Source organism: Aotus nancymaae, unplaced genomic scaffold, assembly GCF_030222135.1.
Source record: "Aotus nancymaae isolate 86718 unplaced genomic scaffold, 86718_ANA_hifiasm-v0.15.2.pri h1tg000006l, whole genome shotgun sequence".
Lineage (NCBI taxonomy): Eukaryota > Metazoa > Chordata > Mammalia > Primates > Aotidae > Aotus > Aotus nancymaae.
The window spans coordinates 4,847,255-4,864,534 of NW_026988417.1; the positions used below are offsets into that span (position 1 = coordinate 4,847,255).

General features: G+C 59.1%; 1 protein-coding gene and 1 non-coding gene across 5 annotated transcripts in view; one reads left to right on the forward strand and one right to left on the reverse strand.

Moving 5' to 3' along the window:
* Positions 1-16,611, reverse strand: part of SH3TC1 (SH3 domain and tetratricopeptide repeats 1) — a 59,486-nt gene extending 42,875 nt beyond the window's left edge. Inside the window, exon 1 of one of the 4 annotated variants that reach the window (XM_021669506.2) lies at positions 769-883. The gene's annotated coding sequence lies outside the window, so the exon portion shown is untranslated. Of the gene's footprint in view, positions 1-768; positions 884-16,481 lie in introns of those variants that run through there. The other 3 variants (XM_064365505.1, XM_021669507.2, XM_064365506.1) reach the window with 3 other exon arrangements.
* On the forward strand, positions 8,242-8,348 carry LOC135271996 (U6 spliceosomal RNA). Its single transcript, XR_010340115.1, has one exon. It is a non-coding gene; the product is annotated as a U6 spliceosomal RNA (small nuclear RNA).
* Positions 16,612-17,280: the final 669 nt, after the last annotated feature.

Below are 17,280 nucleotides of genomic sequence, written 5' to 3' on the forward strand. Positions count from 1 at the left end.
CTGAGTGGCTGGCCCACATGCAGGCTGCCCTGGCCCTGGCACTGGCAGGCACCACTGACTCCCCCCAGCGTCACTCTGCTATTCATCTCATCTGAGCCTCGGCAACAGCAAAAGTTCGGAAACTCCCGCTTCACAGACAGGGCAGGGCTCCCGGGACTCCTGGGGGGCCACACTCAGGCCCAGAGGGGTCTCGGCGGTGTACACACACAGGACCATGGATCCTCCCTGGAATTTTCAGGCTGGAGTCCCTGTCGCTGGTCCATTTGGTTGTTGGAAAAAAGACCCAGGTGGCGGCGTCAGAGTGGCCAGTTACAGCCTCCATGGCGCCGGGTGAGGCTTAGAGGCGCTGGGCTCACCCTGGTGGGTCTGGCAGCGTGGGCCCAGCTAATCCGGGGCAGGGGGGTCACACCTGAGACCCGCTAGACCTGGAATCCCTGTCACTGGCTCTGCTCCCAGACCCCCAGGGCCGCTCACACCAAGGGTCAGCATGGGGTCAGGCCAGTCCCAGAAGCAAGGTGCTTTGTCAAAGCTGAGATTACCCACAGTCACTTTGGACTAGCACCGCCAGCACCTATGAGCTCTGAGTGGGGTCTGCGGAGGGTGCCCACGACCTCCCCTAGGCCCCCAGCTCGAAGTTTTGCTCCACCCCAATCCCAAACAGGTCAGAAAAGTCCTCAAGAAAGTGTATAGATTCAACCATGGCAAAGACCCGCAGACAGCAGGCTGCCCGGCCAGTCCACACCCCGCCTGCCCCGGAGCCCCCCGTACCTGCGCTCTGCTCCTCAGAGGCAGCTCCCAGGCCCAAAGGGCCGTAGCTCGCAGGCACCAGGTGGCCGTCCTGGCCCAGCGCTGGCTGGCCCCACGGGGCTGTCTCCAGCTGGACGGAGCAGGCAGGGGCCGCCCACAGCCAGGCTGACTGCACAGCGGCCTCCGCCCCCTGCTTCCTGCCCTACTTCCTCCCTGCGCCTGGGGGCCAGTGACGGAGAGGCAGGCCCAGGGTGGCTGCACAGACACCGCAGCCGGTTGATCATTAGCTCTTTCCTGGACCGGCTCCAGGCCCTGCCCTGCCCGCCCGCTGCCCGGCCCCCAGGCTCTGCAGTAGAGGCCGGGGCACCCAGTCCCCGGCCAGGCTGGGATTGGGGAAGTCCACCAGCCACCAGCCCTCCAGCCCTGCCAACCTCAGCTCTGCTCTCTGTTCCTCTTCCACTTACTGGGCACACACACATACACAGGCCTGCGCGTGCACACACACACACAGGCCTGCGCACACATGCACACACACATAGGCCTGCACGCACACACACACACACATACACACACACACAGGCCTGCGCACACATGCACACACATACAAAACACACACGTTCATGCACACATGGACAGGCACACAGATGCACACAAACGCTCATGCACACTTCCCTTGCCTCTGCCCGGGTGCTGTCCGGGACACTGGCTCCACCAATGGGAACATTTAAGGGAAGAGATGGGCCCTCCTCCTCCTCACCACAAGCTCTCCTGGAACCTGGCCTGTCCCAGCAGGTCTACCTCTTTACCTTCCCACTGGCTCCAGGCCTCAGCCAGGTTTGAGAGCAGAAACCTTCCTGTCCAGGCAGACCCAAGGCCAAGACATGGAATCCCGCCCCTGTCCACTCAGGAAGCCTGGAATGGACTCACGTCAGCTCAGACAAGAGGCAGAACTGAGCTCAGGTTGGCCCGTGGGCCCCGCCTCTCTGCCTGCTCTGATGCCCTTGCCAACACAGGTGTGGGCACCCATGTGGTAGGTGTGGGCTGCCAGCTCCAGCCAGCTCTAGGAAGAGAGAGTGGGAGGGATCCCTCCACCCTGCGCTTTACACACAGGAAAATCCTCAAGTTAAATAGTAATGTGTCCATCTCACAGACAGGAAAACTAAGGCTCAGGGAGGTCATGTGGCATGCCCAAGGCCAGTGACCAACTAGAAGATAAGACTGGACCCAGGTCCCACTGGTTCTCAAGCCTTTAGGGCTGGGGTTTTCAACCTTGGCACTACCAACATTTGGGGCTGCATCCTTCTTAGTCGAGGGGGCGGGGTTGTCCCATGCACTGGAGGGTTTTAGCTGGTCCCTGGCCTCCACCCATGGGATGCCAGTAGCCCCCTCTTCCAGTCCTGACAGCCAAACATAGCTTAGATATTGATCCCCTGGGCATGAAGTCACCCCGGGCTAAGAACTCCCACCCCAGGTGAGCTACTCAGGTCAAAGCCACTCCCAGCCCACGCCCAAATCCTTCATCCTCAGCTACCCGCCCTTCACCTTTCTCTAATCTCAGACTCTGCCTGTGGGCTGTCCCTTGCCTCAACTCCCCGCATCCTGCACAGCAAGCCCTAAGGTCGCACCCTCCCTCCTCCCACTGAGGCCGGGGCCCAGGACGAGGGTGCAACCGCAGATGCCCCAGGTGTGTCCCTTTGCTGCTCCAAAAGGGCCCCAAGGAGGGTCCATGGGAGGTCCAAGCCCCTTAGGGGCCCAGGCAGGCCCAGCCTCCCAGCTCCCTGGCCTGGCCTGGCCAGACCCCACCTTCCATGCCACCAACATGCTTGGTGACCACACAACGGTGGGGGCGGGGAGAGGGAGTTCAGAGGCACAAAGGGACACTTTCAGAGAGTCTTCAGTGACAGCAGTCTGAAAGTCTGACCCACAGGCAGAAGAGCAGTAGCTCCCAGACCAGCTCTTCCTCCCTGTGGGGACGCGGCTCCCCGGCCCGGCCTCTGTCTGAGGAGGAAAATGGTGGCCTCTCCATCCGCATTGAAGGGCAGCTCTGGTGGCCACTCTGTCAGTTTCCTGGGGCTGCCACATCCAAGTGCCACACACTGGGGACTCCAGACAGCAGAAGTGTCATCTCTGACAGTTCTGGAGGCTGAAAGTCCGCAGTCAAGCTGTGGGGAGGGCCAGGGGCGGCCTCACCGGCCCAGCCTCCGGGGCTCCAGGCATGTTCTGGCTGAAGGTCGCCTCGCTCCAGGCTGTGCCTCTGTCTTCGCCCAGCCTCCTCCTCTGTGTCTGTGTCTCCTCTCTCCTAAGCACCCTGTTGCTGGATTTGGGGTTCACCTAAGTAACCCAAGATGATCTCACCTGGAGACCCTGGAGGAAATCACAGCTGCAAACACCCTCATTCCAAAGAAGGTCAGTTCCCAGGTTCAGGGTGGACGTACGTGTCACTGGATTTGGGGTCAGCTCGGTACTCAAGCTGTGAAGCAGACCTGGGACAGTGTGGTTGGGAACGTCGGTCCCCAAACACAGCCCCGTCAACCTCAGCCGCCTGCAGTCCCTCGAGCCTGATGTCGGTCCCCAAACACAGCCCCATCAACCTCAGCCGCCTGCAGTCCCTCGAGCCTGATGTCGGTCCCCAAACACAGCCCCGTCAACCTCAGTTGCCTGCAGTCCCTCGAGCCTGATGTCGGTCCCCAAACACAGCCCCTCAACCTCAGCCGCCTGCAGTCCCTCGAGCCCGGTGTCCTGCCAGTCCCCTCCTTGGGCCTCGGGGGTGGACAGTACAAGGTCCGCCTTTCTTGCACTTCCCTGCAGACACTTGCCGGCCCCATCTCCCACCTTTCCCCACCACCAGAGCTCAACCTGCATCCTGTCCGGCCCTGCCAGCTCCCTCTGCCTCTCCCGGCTCAGCCCTCGACTGGGTAATGTGTCCGCCTTCACAAAGCTCCCACTACCGAAGCCCAGAGCATCTTGGGAGCCAGATTCTCCTGGCACCTTCCCTGCAGAATGAGTGCAACTCTGGACACCCACCTCTCCTCTGTGTGGGCTGCCTTCCTGGGTGAGCAGCCACCCCCAAGGCATCTGCTGCCCCAGTGCCCAGGAGCTGTGGATGCCCACAGAAGCACCCAACATCACTCCCCCAGGTCTTCCTCTCCCCACACCCCCACCAGTGCCACCTGCAGCCTCTGTGACTCCCTCCCCCGCTCAGTGAGGCTTCTCCACTGAGATCCAATTCATCTCCAGCCTGGGCTCCACATACAGGAACTGGGCAGGCCGAGGGCGCACGCATCCGTCAACACAGCCTCATGGAGTGGTCACTTCCTCCCAGTAGTGCTGGGTGTCAGGCAGGTGGGGATGTGGGATTCTGCGGTCGTGCCCCGAGTCATAAAGATTAAATTAGACTTGAGGACTTTTCCAAAATGCCAAGCACAGGTGCACAGATCAGTCGCACTGAGATTCTGTGTGTGTGACAAATGCCTGTGCCGGGTCCTCTCCACGGCTTTGGCCCAGAAAGGAGCACAGAGGAGCAATGCTCAACAGGCAGGTGGGGGAGAACCGATGCCCCTGGGAGGTCAGCACGTGCTACCAGTGCCCTGGCCTCGTCGCCCCACCATGGGATGGGGCTGCCTGTGCCTCTGCTTATATGTTAGAGCAAGGGGCCGTGCAGAGAAGTGGGGAGTGGGCCCGAGACCACCTGCGTCAACTTGCTGCCTGCCTGTGGCAGCTCCTCCTCCTGCAGGCCTCAGTTTCCCGTCTATGACCTGAGACTCAAAGCAGGTGTCCCCCCATTCTCCCGCCTGCTCACACCTCCGTCCATTCTCCAGAGTGGGCAGAACACACTTCCTCTCCTAGCCAGAGATGCCTGGCTTCGCCTGTGTTTGTTTTTCTGGAAGCTGCGTTGAAAAAAAACGCCCCCAAATGGGCTCCACCTCCACACACGGGTCTGGAGACATTTCCTCTCCTGGCCATTGTCCCCTGTTGTGGCTGGAGACTCCATATCCTGTTTGTCTCTGCAGCTGCCCTTCTGGCCCAAGGCCGGGGGGATTTTCTGAGAGCCTCCCCAACTGCGCAGAGCACAGAGCACCCTGACGCCACACAGCACACCCAGCAGCCTCCCAGAGGAAGGGACCTGAGCCTTCATGGCTGCGGGCTTTCCAAGCATGCCCACCTGGAGGCTGCAGATGCTGGGGCAGAAGCACACACAGCCCTGCCTGCCAGATGGCCCGCCCGAACCCAGCTCAGCCTTCAATTCTCCCAGCACAATCTGTCACTGCTCTGGGCCTCAGTCTCCCCATCTTGCAAATGGTAGAGTTGGTCTTGGAGATCTCTAAGTGCCCTGCAGCTCAACAGTTCTGCTCCCTGATGTGGTTGTAATAAATTCAAATTGTCACTTGCCAAGAAGATACTCAGTCCTTCAAGAGGATTATCATCACATGGGGCTTGCTGATGGCCCCACCAGCTTGAGTGTCTCCTGATGCCTGCTGGTGAGTGCCTCCTGATGCCTGCTGGTGAGTGTCTCCTGATGCCTGCTGGTGAGTGCCTCCTGATGCCCACTGGTCTGATTCACAGAGGGCCTAAAGGTGGCATGACCTGGCCAGGGCCACACAGCTCCTATGTGGAAGAATCAGCCCAGATCCTAGTCCTTCCAGGCTCAAACCTGTGTTCCTCACCCCTCCCTCAACTGCCCTCTGGTGCTTTCTAAGGTGAGTTGAGCAGCCAGAGACAAAGGCAGTGATGCCCTCAATTCCTGGAAACCCCCAGGAGCAAGTCCTTCCCAAGAGTCTGGGGTTTTCCAGGGAACCTAACACGCACGCTTTCGAGCACCAAGCCCCAGAGTTAATCTTTGCGATGGTGCTCTGGAAAGCAGTGGCCCTCCTCTGTCCCTTTCTCTGATCTCTGGGACCAGCTGGTGTTTGATTGAATTATAAGGCGAAGTGACCCATTGCCAGGTGAGGGGATTGGCATAGAGTTTCTCCATCTCTCCACCCGCCTTTGATACCAGCCGGTTCCCCGTTTCTGGCCTGCTCCAGGCTGGGAAGCTGCTGACCAGGTACATCAAAGCAGTCCTGATGAGAGGTTCCTCTCGCTGAGAGAGTAACAAGCTCATTTTCGGCAAGCGCTTCCCGTCCCGGGCTTGGCTGCTCAGGAGTCTGGGCGGATGAGGTGCTGGGGACACAATTTCTATCCAATGTAGAAGTGGCAGGCATGGCCACCACAGCCTGGGAAAAGCGAGTGTGGCTTCAGACTTTTCCTGTGACTGTCCCTGGTCACTCAAAGAAGCTACCAGACCTGTTCCTGTGTCCTTCATTCAGGAAAACCCAAATCTGGCCCACATGTGACACAGTGGGTGTGAAGCCCCCAACCACACCCTTCAGCTGTGACTTTTTAGAGAAGTCCCTTTAATTATCCATCTCAGAAGGTCCCAGGACAGCGCCTGTCAAAGCCTCAGACACAACCTGAGTGCTGACCAGGCTCCCTGAGGCCGGGGTTGCTGGGTCAGGAAGAGGGGACCCTGCCTTCCACCTCCGCAGCCCCCAGCCCTGAGGGTTCAGGTTCCTCCCTCTGGGAGGCTGCTGGCTGTGCTGTGCCTGGTGGCTCTGTCTTTGTGTTTTTCAGCCTCCTACAGCAAGTGATGACAGCAGCAATTATACAAAGGCCCCGGCGGCTTCTGGCTTCATTAGCTGTCTCAGAGCCTATTCAGTTCTCAGCAGCAGTCACGAGGGAATCATCTCAGGCTCAGAAGGTGATCCTCACCTGCCCTACACCAGCGGGGGTTACCGGGACTCATCCCTCGCAGGGAACTGCACCTCTGCAGTGGGTAACACTCCCCACCTCCAGGTAATGCTGCTTTTTGCGGTTTGGAGCGCCACCTGCCACTGGAGATGACAGCACCCCTATCCCAGCTCTGCCTTCTGGGACCCCGCCCATCCCATGATTTGGCTGCTCACAGGAGGAGCTCACAGACAAGTCGGGGAAACTGACCGGGAAACAGACCAGGATGGCAAAGCATGTTCCATGTAGCAGCAAAGGGAGGCCTGGGAGGAAAGAGAGGAGGATGAAATCGAGGAAGGCTTCCTGAAAGAGGAAGCACCTGGGCTGAGACTTGGAGGGAGAAGAACCAGGCAAAGCGGGGGTGTAAAGGGCTTCTCAGGGGTCAGAGCCAGCTCAAACAACAACTGTGCTCCTGGCAGGCAGAGTGCGAAAATCTCCCACAGCCACTTCGGGGGACTATGGACTCTCGCAGCCAAGGAGAGGCCAGCACACTCGTGCCCTGAGGGGTTAATCTACAACTGCCATAAAAGTGACTCTCAGGAATGCAGGGACCTGGGGGCTACAGGCTACTTCAGCAGGCTGCTGGCTCTCCCATTGGCCCTGTCCAGCAGAAACAGGCTCACGGGAGCCTCCAAGGTCGTTCTAGAACTCGGGAGGCAAATGCACTGTGGGCAGGGCCGGGGGAAGCGTGTTTGGCTTTGCCAGCCATCAGGTCTGTCACAACCCTGCCCTTACAGCAGCAAAGCAGACGGACAGCGATAAGCGAACGGGTATGGCCACATGCCAATAAAACTTCATCTATCATACAAGACAGGGGGCCAGATCTGTGGACCACAGAACCGAGGCCGTCTTGTGCTGCGAAACAGGCTCGGGACGTGGTCCGTCACTGCCGGCCCCGCTTCGATGCTCCGCCCTGGTCACACCTGCAACCACGCAAACCTCTTGCACACAGAAGCCACTCACCAGGTAGCGCCTTCCGAGTGGAAGAGAAGACGGCAAAGACAAGTGGTTGGTAACAAGATTGTAATTTACAACCTCAGAAGTACCTTTACCCAAGGTCACAGGAAGGGCAGTTCCTGGTGATTCCATGGCCCTTACATTTCAAAGGTGACTCAGGGCCGGGCACAGTGGCTCATGCCTGTAATCCCAGCACTTTGGGAGGCCGAGGTGGGCGGATCACTTGAGGTCAGGAGTTTGAGACCAGCCTGGCCAACAATGGTGAAACCCCGTCTCTACTAAAAAAAAGTACAAAAATTAGCTGGGTGTGGTGGTGGTTGCCTGTAATCCCAGCTACTTGGGAGGCAGAGGAGAAAGAATCACTTGAATTTGGGAGGCAGAGATTGCAGCGAGCTGATATCTCGCCATTGCACTCCAGCCTGGGTAACAGAGCAAGGCTCCATCTCAAAAATAATAATAATAAAAATAAATAAATAGGCTGGCGAGGTGGCTCACACCTGTAATCCCAGCACTTTGGGAGGCTGAGGCGGGTGGATCACAAGATCAGAAGTTCGAGACCAGCCTGGCCAAGATAGTGAAACCCCATCTCTACTACAAATACAAAAGTTAGCTGGGCATGCCGGCGAGCGCCTCTAATCCCAGCTACCTGGGAGGCTGAGGCAGGAGAATCGCTTGAACTCAGGAGGCAGAGGTTGCAGTGAGCCGAGATCACACCCCTGCACTCCAGCCTGGGCGACAGAACAAGACTCCGTCTCAAGAGTAAATAAATAAGTGGTCGTTTCGGCAGCACATTCACTAAAATTGGAACGAGACAGGGAAGGTTAGCATGGCCCCCGCACAAGGATGACACGCAAGTTCGTGAAGCGTTTCGTATTTTATTTTAAAAAATAAATTAAAGAAAGAAAGAAAGAAAGAAGGAGGGAAGGAAAGGAAGAAAGAAAGAAAGGTGACAGAGACATCTCCTGCCCCTGGAGAGCCCAGCTCCACACTGAGTAGCCCTGTCATCTTCCCCGGCCTCCGATTCCTCCCGTGTAAAACTCTGTCTCTCTGAAGCAGTGTTCTGCAGAAACGCAAACCAGCAAAGATGCCCGCGCACTTCCCAAGGCCTTCCCAGGCCCAGCTCAGACCCGAGGACAAGAGGGAAGGACCGGCACGCATCTCCCCCGAGATTCCTTCCCGAGTTGGTTCCTCCACGCACCCAAGTTGGAGGACAGGCATATCTGGGCCGGCGGGGTAAGCTGCTAGCCTGGAGCCCCATAGCAGCGGGCGCTGGATGGCAGCGTCATGAGTCATCCCCCAGAAAGGGCTAGGACGGTGCCCCACTCAGCCGTGCTCAGACCATGTGTTATTGCTGGCCTTTGCTGCTGAAACCGGTCCCTGATCAGATGAGCAGAGCTCTAGGCCCTGTGATTTCAGGAACTGCTCTTTGCAAAACAGGGGCACAGGGCTCCTCGGCTTTCCAGATGACTGATGGCCACCCCGGCCGGATGGGTGGCAGGGCCACCGGGTCGGAGCCTGCAGGAAGTGGTCAGCAGTTCTCCTGCCTGGGCTGAAACTGAAGACACCTACCCCCAACTGGCCGGAATGTCCTGCTCTGTTGGGCCGGCGTCGCCCTGGAGCCCAGGGAATTGCTGACGCTGCAGCCCAGCAGGTCCGCAGTCCTTCCTCCTCCCTGGGCCAGCCTGGCCTTCTGACCAGGTGCCCGAGACCCCTCAGCACAGCACTCCTCACCTGGGGGTGGTGGGGGAGGCAAGCTGCTTCCCCAGCGGAGCTTTCAGAAGAGGGACTTTCCTTTCTTGGAGGAAGCTGACCAGAGTACCCTCACTGCCTCCCTCAGGACCCCATGGCAGCCCCTCAGCTCCTGCCAGCATCTCCGCCTTTAAAACCACGAGGAACAGAGGTGTGGGGAGGCTAGGATCACAGAGCCAGGGCTGGGCGCAGTGGCTCACGCCTGCGATCTCAGCACTTTAGGAGGCTGAGTCACAAGGATCGCCTGAGTCCAAGAGTTGGACACCAGCCTGGGCAACATGGCAAAACCTTGTCTCTACAAAAAATACAAAAAATTAGCTGGGCATGGCCGTACATGCCTGTAGCCCCAGCTGCTTGGGAGGCTGAGGTGGGAGCATTGCTTGAGCCTAGGAGGTGGAGGCTGAAGTGAGCAATGACCGCACCACGGCACTTCAGCCAGGGCGACAGAGCCAGGTTCTGTCTCCAGAAAAACATCACAGAGCCAGAAGAGGCCAAGTCTCAGAAACACACTGATGGACCAGCCGGCTGGCGAGGTGTGGATGACCAAGCGAGGGTGCACAGACGAGAAGGCCCCAGGAGAGGGCACGTGGCCGGGGCCGCGAGGAGGCCATTCTCCCAGGAGTCTGGGGACACAGATCCCAGCTTACAGATGAGTCCCCAGGACTCCCGATCCCATAAGCCCGAACTCCTCAGAGCCCCAATTTTCCTGACTCAGGGGTGGGACCCAGCTGGAATTCCCGGCATTCTGCAGAGCCTGAAGATCGGGGTTGATCCTGACCTTGGCTTACACAAACATTAATGCAGCCCGGGCACACACTCCCCCAGCTCCTCCTAAGGAGTGAATCCTCCCAGCTGGGACCCACCTCCGGGACGCTGGAGGCTCCAAGGCTGAGGTCACTGCAGGCGGAGGGGAGGAGGGCCCTGAGGGAGATTCCTGCAGGCCTCCTGCTGCCCACTGGACTGGGCCAGATGTCATGGGGGGCGGGGTGGACGGGGGAAATGCTGGCAATTGCAGGCACCTGCAGCCAGGCTGGGACAGCCCCATTGCACTGCCTGGCCACCTCCCAAAAAACCTCAAGTGCTGTTTTCCACGCCCCACTTCCTGGCCTCGAATCGATGTGCCCCTATGCTCCCCAAAACCACCCATGCGCAGGTCACCAGATTTTCCACGTGGCCAAGCCCAGCAGTCCCCTCCTGGCTGCCTCCTCCTTGCCTCTCAGGGCCATGGGTCCACCCGAGAACCTCACCTTTTGGGCACCTTCTCCCACCTCCCAGCATCCTCCCTCACAGTCACGCCTTCTCCAAGGGCCACACTGTGTGGGGAGCTCATGCCAGCAGGGACTTCGGAGCCATCTGCCTTTGCTAATGTCCCCAGGCTCCAGCTCAGACTGAAGGCCCGTGCCAGCGCCACCGTCCGCCTCTCTGATGGCTGGTAGCCAGTCCAGACACCACCCTTCCAAACTGGACACCTACTGCCCCTCCCCTGCCCTGCGTCTTAGTAGACGGCACCACAAGGCACTTGGCACACGACCCCTCTCTTTCCCCACCTGGTTACATCCAAGCTATCCTTGCCAGCTTCACTCTGCCCTCCCCTCCCCACCTCCCCACCCCGTGGGCTTTGACCACCCTGTGCTCTCCCACACCCCCACCGCCTGCCCTGGAATCTGCACCCCACTGCTTCCTGCCGCCCCTTCTCCTCCAGCTGTGACCTCGGTGCTTTGCCTCCTCAGAGAGGCCTACCTGGCCACCAGCCTGGCCAGCCCTTGCCCTGGGCCCTGGAGAGCCTGAGCACGCTCCACCCCTCTTGGGACTGGGGCCATCATCCAGCACCGCCACTGACGGCTCCTCCAGGGAGGGCACTGGCGGGCCCTGCTCTCTGTGGCCCCCGTGCCTATCACCGCTCCACACTCTGCAAGCGTTTGCTGAATGACTAACAAACCAAGTGCTGGTGACTGGAGGCTGGGCTGCTCAAGCCAGGTGGGAGCCAACAGCCCCATGAATTCTGAGTGGGTTCACCTCTGCCAGACATGTAGGAGGGGACAGAGCCCAGTCAGGTGCACTTCTACTGTGGCAAAGCTGTGTGGGCAGTTGGTGGGAAGGAACGACCGGCTTGGAGCGGGCATGGGCTTGCCCCAGGTGGGGCTCCAGCTCTCCCACCTCATGTGGCAAGCCACGTGTCCCCGTGAGCAACGCCCGGCAGGATCTGGCCACACCCTGGCTACACCTCCCCCGGGACACTGGAGAGACAGGGAGGGGGCTGCTTCATGACAGGTGCCCAGTGCAGGCTCCAGGCAGCAGCCCCTTGTTGGGCCATTGTCCACAGCTGCTGCCTCACGTGCCTGCTGACCAGCTGGGGTGTCTCCCAGGCGGCGTCACAGGGGCATGGCCCTCCACTTTGATGCCCAGCCAGGTGTGGGTCCCGGGGTCTCCCCTCACTTGCTGCAGGATGGACACATGCCTCACTCCCTCTACCCCGGCATAGCCCTCCCCTGTTCACCAAGGGTAGCGTAGTGGTCCAGGTGCCACACAGTGGGTACGGAGACAGTACCCCACTGGCAAGCACAGAACATGCTGGGCTGCAACCCGATGACGGAGAGCAGATTCTGAAGCCTGGGTTCAAAGCCCCTGGGGGAGCTGCTTTACGGGCGCTGCCCAGGCCCAGCACCTGACGGCACAGAGGAGGGCTCCACAAAGGAGAGCAGTCGTAGTCGTTACTATTCAGCAGGGCAGGATCGGCAGGAGGCATCGCCCAGTTCCAACCTGCCTGCCCGACCTGGCCCTGCCCCGTGCTCAGCATCCAGCATGGCTGAGTCAGGTGCCTGCCACCGTCTGGAGACCCCAGCCTCAGCCTCATGGTGGGTACAGTCAAGGAACCAGATGGGACAGCTCGGCCAGAGCAGCCGTTGCAGAGGGGCCGGCAGCGGGGAGGACTGCACACCCCCAGTCCTGCCTGTAGACAGCTGGGGAGGCTGCCTGGAGGAGGCAGTCTGCAGAATATTTCCACATGTGAAATATTCGTGAAATACATTCCCTGGCAGGAAATAATCACATTGGGCCTGGAGTGTCTTGTAGCACCAGGAATTACGGAAGTGCGAGCCACAGTTAAATGAATCAGTAGATCCCCAAAATGATGGAACCATGACGAAGGGACACGGGCGTCAACTGAAAGAGCTCCCAGTGGCCAAAGCTGGGACAATGTGACCAACAAAACACAGGCGAAGCGGGAGTCAAGTCAACCTCAGAGAGAAAACAAATATGCCTGAGGCCCCGTGGGCACAAATACGTGACGGGATAAGCCGGGTAAATAGGGGAGAAGGGACAGAGCCCCAGGCAGGAGAACGCCCACTACCTTAGGTTGGGGGCAGAGCATGAACTCCCTTCTTTGGCGTGGGCTGCACACGGTGGCTTTCTTCCACAGAGGACAGTGCGGAAATGCAAAAACCCAACCAACCCGGAAGTCAGGTGACCGGGGTCAACCGCATCAGTGGCGAGGCCTGTTGCTAGCAGGTGTCCTTGCTGTGCTGTGAGCAGGAGTGTGCTTCGCTCTCACGGTCTTCCTCCCCCAAACCCACAGCCCCAGTCTAATATGAGAAACACATCGGACAGAGCCAACTGAGTATGTGGAACGGGAGTGGCGCTGGGTGGCAGAGGGTACGAGTGAGAACATTAACTGTGCTTGGCAGTCAGGGAAAACTTCGTGGAGGCAGTGGCATTTGAGCAGGGCCTTGAAGGATGGGAGGTATCAGAGAGGGCAAGGGAAGTTCGGGCAGGAGTCCTGGGCTGGGCAAAAGCACAGTGATTGGGGCTGGACAGGGGAGTGGGAGGGGGTGGAGGGCGAGCAGGAGCCACGGTGAGGAGGGTCTGCACTGCCAGCCCCCGGCCCTCTCTTACCACGGAGGGGGCCGAGCTACAGGACAGGGTAGCAGACCTCACCAGGCACCCACCTTTGGTCAACAGGGATCAAAAGAGGACAGAGGCTCTCCAGGCCGGGGGTCTGAGCTTGCGCCCAGGTGGTCTGCTGGGCTCTGTTGGCGACTGACAGGGCTCCTGCCAAAGTGGCCCCCGGCCTCAGCCATCTTGGGTTTTAGATTCTAATCACGAACCTGAGGGCAGGCAGGAGAGGCCCAGGGAGTTTCCTCCAACTGAAGCACAAGTTCCTACGGTTGGTGGGGCGGGGGGTGGCACTGGCAGGAACTAGTGGGTAGACAGGAGAGACCCAAGCTTGGGCAGGTGTGCCTCGGGGGCTCCTCAGTCCAGCCTGGGCTCTGCAGCTTCACTGCCCACCCCACACTCCCTCAGAACAGGGGGCTACCTGCACATCCCCACACGTGGCCGTTCCACACGTGGAGGGCTTGCTTTCCTCCCGGGGCTGCCTGGCAAACTCTTACACATCCTTCCACGCCCCATTTGGCCACACCTCTGCTGGGAGTCCTTCTGGGTTGCTCTTGCTTCTGGGAGGGACCGGGGAGGAGAGGAAGAGATTACTTGTTCCTCTGCCCCCAACTCACTTGGGCGCTGCCATCTCCTGTCACTGTGCTGTGACGATGCGCCTCCCATGTCCTCACACCAGTGCTGTAAGGATGGGGCTCAGCCCTCCCACCTCGGGACCTGGCACATGGTAGGCACTTAGCCAGCATCTGACGCTGGCCCTGGCCCCGTGCTGAGCATTCAACATGGATGAGTTACCCAAATTCCAGATTGGCCTCTTGCTAATGGGGGGCCTTAGCTAAGCCGCTTCCCCGCAGTCACCCTATCCAAGTAATGGCACTACATTGAGACTTGACGCTAAAAAAAAACAATTAAAAGTAAAAACTAAAACTAAAAATAAATAAAAATACTTAAAAAATGTTTTTAAGGAAGAAAAGATGCCCATACAGCAGTAAGCATGCCTAGCACCCAAATAGATCTCAGTTTCTAACACCCTTCCCCAGCAACAAAAGTTAGGGCTCAGAGAAATGGTGGATTCTAGGACTGGGCCAGGAAACTGACACGCTGAGCCCGGCCTGGGGTGCCGGGAGAGTGAGTCCGTGCCTGCATGGGGGAAGGAGTGAAATCTCACATGTCAAAGGGACACGGAGCTAGCTGAAAGAGTTAAAGTAATTTGAGCAAAAATAAGGTGGTATTTGATTATAACCCAAAATGTCACGTAGTTATCCACAAATCCATCCTCAAATAAAACAATGGAATGACTGAGTAAATGCAGGGTGAGAGGCAGATCGCCTGGGCAGAAGAATTCCAAATAATTGATGGAGCGGCTCCACTCTGAGGGCGGGGACCATGACTCCTGCTCTTCCGTGTGGGTTGCGCGCAGAGACTTCCTTCCAGAGAGGACTGGAGGGAAGGGAGGAAAAGGGAAGGTTTACAGGGAGAAACCTGACCAACACCCCTCAGCCAGGTGGCCAGGGTCAGGGTCAACAGTGGGGAGTCCTGCTGACAGCGTGTGGCCTTGGCACCAAGTGGTGCGCCTGGCACTGTGCCTTGGGGGTCTGTCCCCCAGTAACCCATAATAACTCCAGTCTAATCACGAGAAAAACTAGACAGATCCCAACTGAGGCAGACTGTATACAATCCCGACCACTCCTCCAAGCTGTCCAGGCCAGCAAAACCACGGAGAGTGTGAGAAGCCCGGCGAGGCCAGGGGACCAATGCAACGTGGGGTCCTGGGGCAGACGAAGGCACTGGGTAAAGACAAAGGAAACCTGAGTCAAGTGTGAGCTGCGCTTGGTAATAAGCCATCCGTATTGGCTCATTAGTTGTGACAAATGTACCGTATCAAGGTAAGATGCTAATAATACAGGCAGCTGGGTGGGGTTTTACAGAACTCTCTGAACTGTCTTCCTGACTGTTTTGTAAACCTAAAAGGATTCCAAAGAATTCGGTCTATTAAAATAAACAAAGAAACAGAAAGTCCCTGTAGTGTGGAACAAGTTTGATGTGTTTGGAGAGTGAACTTTTAAGGCCTAAAGACAGTCAAGTGTCTCAGTGGGATCCCAGCCAGGCCTGGAGCTGCCTGCCTGGGTGACACCCTGGGGCCGCTTGCCATGGACCTCAGGCCAGCCCAGGAGCCTCTCTGGGCCACGCCTCCCTCCACTGCACAGGGAATGAGTTAATCACAGAGACACCTGGGGCAGGGCCAGTTTCTGGGTATTGCCCCCGAAGCACCAGGAAACCGAGGCAGGCCTTTGGAAGGGCAGCCTAGCCCCAGGCGGGAGCCGCCTGTGATCCCCGGCCAGTTCTGCCACCTTGAGCCCCGGCCTTCCTCTGTAAACAAGGATGAAGATGAGAACGGGCTCCTTCCTGGTGAACAGAACTTGCCCGGGGCTGCTGCTGCCACAGAGAGCTCCAGATCATTCCACAGCCCCAGCAGGAGAGGGAGGCGAGGTCCCCAGGCGGGTGGCATGCTGAGACACTGAGGCTGACAGAGGCCCCACACTTTTCCCGGAGCCACGGAGTCTCCTCATCCCCAGGGCAGCCTCTCCTCTGCCCTCCTCTGGGCCAGGCCCCGTGCCTCTCCTCACTGCCCCGACAGCCTCTGCCTCCAGCCTCTGCTGCCTTCAAAACCCACTCCCAGGTCTAGCCCGCGGAGAAGGTGGCCTCATCCCCAGTGGCAGGTGGGGACCCCGGCCCCATGAGGGGGACTGAGGATTCAGAGATGCAAGGAGCAATTGGAACCCCTCCGAGACCCCTGGCACTGGTATAGCGGGAGGGCTGGGGCAGCCTGAGAGGCACAGGGTGCAGGGGAGCATGACTCTGGCCCCTCCAGGGTCACCAGCACTGCACTGTTACCATCAGTTATGGCTGCTGGTCACGTGCAGACACTGCCCTGGGCACCAACACCCATGCCTCATCTTACAGACGGGGAAACTGAGGCTCAGAGGGTGGGATCAGTCAGTGGCAAGCCGGCTCCAGAACCCCCGGCCACGGCCTCTTGGGCCCTCACCTTTCCACCAGGCGCCCTGACTGCCCAGTCATCAGGATCCTGGGGACACAGCGCCCCCACCTCACCCTGCCACCCTGACAGCATCCAGCTCCACCCACCAGGCTCCTGGCCCATTTCTCATACGTGGGAACACCAGGCTGGCCCTTCCCCTGGAACCCCATTGAGGCAGCACCCACCCTGCTGCTCCTGGCCAGGCGAGTTTGGGGCGCACCCTGCCGAGTGAACACCTTCTCCAGCCTCACCTGATGGGGCTGGGGCCTTAGCCTTGGGGAGGGGGGAAGCCTCTCCAGGCACAGACCCGGTGAAACACTCTGGAACTTACCCTGCCAGGGACGGGAGGCGGGGAGGCTGGATCCCGGCTCCACCACCTGCCGCAGAGCCGCCGCGGTCCTCATGGTTCCTCAGGACAGCCCCGCAGCCCAGCACCCAGCCCGGGCAGGAAGGTGTTTAGTGAGCCTGGCCTCTGGGCTCCAATCAGATGACCTGGGCGGCGGGCCCCGGGTCATTGGCTGTGCTCCTGCAGCCCGCCCATCCCACCCCAGGAAGGGCTGTCTCCTCTGACCTTCCTCCTCCTTATCAGCTGTTGGAACTGTCAGCTCTCCCAGCAGGCCCCAAGCAGGCTGGGGAGGATCTGCCACAGGGAGCCTGCCACAGGTGCTCCCTGGCCCAGCCCAGTTCAGTCTGCCCAGGGCTCTGCGGATTTCAGACCGCCTGCTTGGTCCCTGCTCAGAGCAGAGAGAGGCTGGGCCCTAGGAACCAGGCCCTGCTCCCCTGGGCTGAAGAGAGTCTGAGCAGTCTCGCCCCGGCCGGGTTTCTGCAGCTGGGCCTTCACCGCAGCTAGCTGGGAGTCAGGTAAACATTTGCTGAGCACCTCTTGTGTGCCGGGGGCCCAGTGTAAGGCCAGCAAGGATGGACAGGGCCTCTCATGCGGTGTCCAGAGGGACTGGTCCCCAAACTTGCTCAAGATACAATCGCCTGGGACGTCCTTAAAGGTTCAGATTCTTGACTGGAGTCTCCTATATCAGGATCTCCCGGGGAGGGCAGGGAACCTGGAAATCTGGATTTTTTTCACAAGTTCCCAGGCGATGCTTCTCATCAGGCGATTCTGGGAACCTCTGCTC